This window comes from Elephas maximus, chromosome 6 (genome assembly GCF_024166365.1).
Source record: "Elephas maximus indicus isolate mEleMax1 chromosome 6, mEleMax1 primary haplotype, whole genome shotgun sequence".
NCBI classification, from domain to species: domain Eukaryota; kingdom Metazoa; phylum Chordata; class Mammalia; order Proboscidea; family Elephantidae; genus Elephas; species Elephas maximus.
Window position 1 is genome coordinate 139,341,583 of NC_064824.1, and position 4,194 is coordinate 139,345,776.

At 46.4% G+C, this 4,194-nt stretch overlaps 1 pseudogene; it reads right to left on the bottom strand.

The window, feature by feature from the left end:
* Nucleotides 1–2,276: 2,276 nt before the first annotated feature.
* Nucleotides 2,277–3,121, bottom strand: LOC126078241 (microtubule-associated protein RP/EB family member 1-like; annotated as a pseudogene).
* Between the last annotated feature and the right edge of the window lie 1,073 nt (nt 3,122–4,194).

Below are 4,194 nucleotides of genomic sequence, written 5' to 3' on the forward strand. Positions count from 1 at the left end.
GCGGGGGGGTGTGGGGGGTCTTTATCCTGATGGGTGTTGGTTACACAGCTGTATATGCATTTGTCAAAGGTCATCGAATTGTACACTTCAGAGATATGCATTTCACTGCATATAAATTTTACCTCAATCAAAAATTGTGCCTGAGGCATGCCCACATCCCCTTATTGACTGTGGCAATGACATGGCCTCTGGCAGAACCCAGGAAGATTTGAGCAGGGGTAGAATGACCAGTGAAAGGTGAGATCAATATTCGTGGGCCACCTTCAGTGGAAACACTGAGATCAGACGTTAGGGAAGTTGGAAAGTAGGGGTGGCATGTGCCATACTTAGAGCGACTTCTTGACTTAGCAACCAACTCATCAGAGGAAGGGCAACCATATGACTTCCTGCATGAATCAGGGCACTTCTGGGGTGAAAGAGGATACTGTTAATAATTACGCTGTCTTTCATGTTGATTATTGAGGATTAAGTTGTATTTGGACTCCATTGCTACTATGTGGCTATTTGCCAAGTGATATCAGAATACGTAAGGTGTTGGGAATAGGTCTTTCCTTTCTGGATATTGCAAACAGGTCTGGTCTCCATTCCCAGGGGCATGAGGTCCCTAGGACTGCATTCAGATGGGAAGACCCACAGCGGTTTGACCAGTTCTGTCCATGAGTTCAGAGGCCCCTGCAGCATTTCTTCAGGCACACATGGGGGAGGACTCCAAAGAAGGTAGAAGATAGGATGATTCAGATGGCCGATGACTCACTGTAAAGCCCTCTACGACATTGAGGGGAAAGACTTGGAGGTTTTAAGGACTGCGTGGGTGAGTGCCATGGGAGTAAAGCACAGCTGGGGAAGACCGTGTCCTACAGAAGGTTTTCATATTTCTCAAGGTCAGCTCAGAGAAGTGCTAACTGGGTCACTCCTCGGGCCAGGAAATGTGAAAGAAAATCTACGTTCTTCCTGGAGTTGATAGGCGTTTATCATGATTTTTGCCCGAGGGAGAGAAAGCCCAACTTTTGGCACTGCTTCTACAAGGAGATCTCTGGTTTTGGACAGAGGTGGTGGTCTGGGCACCAGCTTCACCTGCAGCAAATGTTAGGAAAACTTCCCATCTCTACCTGGGAAATGCTTCTGCACCACAAACCACACTGGCTGATCTCAAACGGGGATAGATTGGGGGGAGAACTGTGGCAGGTGTTATTTATTTGGTTAGCTCATTCTCCCCAGTGTGGACACAAAGCATGAGTGATGCTCAAAGGCCTTGTTGCCAGCATCTGGGAAATAATCTGAAGCCTGTACTTTGTGAAGAACAAAACATCCAGATGCAAACTCATGGAATTATGGGTTCAGAGGAAATATCTTCTGAGGACTGGGGTATCCTTGTTGTCCCACTCGGAGCAATAGCCATGGCAACATGTGTGTTGGGCCAGCAAGTTGGTCATCCAGAATGTACTTCATGACAATTTGCCTTAGCAAGAGCCTTCTGCCCTAGCTCCTGGCCAGGGATGTCCAGCAGGGTAAGAAATGCAATGGATGAGTCTTCAAAATTTGATGTAGAGACTGGGGAGAGAAGAAAGCAAATACAAGGGACATTAATGAGCAATGACATTGATGGACTCAGTCCCACTGGAAAACCAAACTACATCCACCTGAGAGGGCAAGGACTCCAGGTGTTGGATCACCACTTCCCATCCATCATTGGCTTGGGGCTGTGTAAAAATGGCATGGCATCCGACCTTGTCTAATTTCAGAGGGAGGAGAGAGAATCAAGATCACCATCAGCCCGGAGTTGACTCCAGTGAGGCGGAGGTCAGACATACCTCTGCTCTCCATCCTTTTTACCAATTCTGACACCAGCCGTCCCTCCCATAGCACTCTCTGGATTTGATAATTTGTTGCAGTGGCCACACAAAACTCAAACCATACTAACAATTATGGGCTTTTCTTTTTTTTTTAAATACTCTAAAGGCATTTATTTATAAAACATTCTCTTTCAAGATTTCACACTAGCTTAAAAATTAATTCAGCCTTTACATTCTCTATTGACACCTTCTTCAGCAACCACATGGCGAGCCATATGGTCAACCTCTCTGTTCTCTAGGAGAGCCACCTAGATGTTAATACTGCTCTGCTATGAGGTAAAAGATTTTGACTCAAACTTACGGAAAAAGAGGAGAGATTTCTGCAAAGTGCACTTGAAGAAGCAGTACTTTTTGCTCATGAAAAGAAACTAATGAGTCCTGTAAGAATCCTAAGAGGGAGTATTTTACAGTTAAGCCCATGATTTGGAGTGAAGAATTCAGATGTTGCTCTGCTGGTCCAGGCTGGTATTCCTCTTCTTGTTCCTCCTATGGGCCCCTTCATCAGGTATCACAAAGCCGTCATCTGTGACATGGAGAATGTCCACAGTCCTTTGCAGTAAATTGCAGTACAGGGTCGTTTTTCCCCTCATTCTCCTGGCAAATCAGTTCAATGTTCCTTAGCTTCCGAAAGCAGAGATTTCTCCTTCTCCAAATCTTCGACGGTAAACTTTAACACGTTGACCTGCTGCATCAAGTCAGCTGCTTCGTCCTCTCCACACCAGGACTCTTTCTCCCCACGCCCGGGCCAGCCTTAGAAGGTGCAGTACTTCTCTGTTGAAATGAGCCTCTGTGGAGCTGCACTGCTCGGGCTGAGGGGTTTCTTTGGTTTCCTCAGAGCTGGAGCAACAAGGGAAAGAGCCACTGCAGTTTCTTGACCTTGTCTGGCAGCTACAGGGTCATAGTCTTTTCCATCCTGGTTTACATCAAAAAATTTCTTGAACCACGGACAAATTCAAAATTGCCCCAAAACTTTCCTTTTGCTAATTTGTCCACTGGAATTATTTTGTCAACACTCTTCTCTTAAAACTTGCTTGTAGTATTTTAAAGTTCCGGGTGTATTCATGTTCTAACTTAGCTTGGAATTTCACTTTCTTGAAGACAATGGAGGCCAAGGACCAGATGTCCATAAACTGACAATAGGCAGCCCGTGAGTACAACCATTCCATCTTTGTCAGATTCAACTGCAGAGACTCATTGATCCAAGCCAGCATGTCATGTCAATTTAGGTTATCACCGGTGACTGATGTCACCTGTATGTTCACTGCCATCTTCTGGCTCCGGTTCTGTCTTGTCTTGTTCAAACCGCCCTACCCTGCTCACCTGCCCATACATTGACCTTACACGCACCCCCATTGCACAGCAGCGACTACGGGGTTTATTAGGGAAGTAACAGATTACAACACAGGACCAGGATCAAATTGGAAGTGACAGGAACAATGTAGGATACAGTTCTTTCATCAGAACAGCTTCTTCTTGGCTGTGCCTGCAGGCAGGCCTCTCTCTCAGTCCTTGGCCCTCTGCTCTCAGCTCTCGGCTCTCAGCCCTCAGCCCTTGGGCTGGCCTCTGCCCTGCTTGGATAAGTGTTATAAAGCTCTTTAGCTCCACTGATAAGTGCCCGGAGACACCCCACTCCACCTAGAAGCCTCCTGCCTGAAGGCAGTCAGCTCTCTCACTTTGTGGGCCAGGAAGCCCATTGCTTCACATGTCTCCTGGTTTCTGCCATCTCATGCTGCTGCCATATGGTGTTACCGCTGTCTCTTTTCCTGGGTCTGGGAGGTTCTCAGCACAGGGACCGTAGGTCCAGAGGATGTGCCCTGCTCCTGGCTGTTCCTCTTGATGGTAGTGAGGTCTTTCTCTAGGTCTCTGGGATTGGCTACACTGAAGCCTAACAGGATGGCAAAGTAGACCAATCCCCTGCAAGGGTTACATATACTTTATTTGCATGGTCCCACCCCTGGAAGAGTTCCATGTACCTAGCAAAACTCTCCAATCTCCTTAGTGGGCCACAAGCACCTTATTTACATAGTCCCACCCAATCATTTTGTGGGAGTCACAAGACCATGGCTAGAAGGGCCGTATTAAAGCAATTCACTGCACCACAGTGTGCTTGCTTTCCTCTGTTACTTAAAGCGTTTCTTAGGCACCAGTTCAGTCCCTTTAAGCAACATTTTTTTATTATTATTATTGTGCTTTAAGTGAAAGTTTACAAATCAGGTCAGTCTCTCATATAAAAATTTACATAAGCCTTGCTCTACACTCCTAACTGCTCTCCCTCTGATGAGATAGCACAGTACTTCCCTCTAAGTAACATTTTTGAGGCTTCACATGCTCTCAGCCCCAT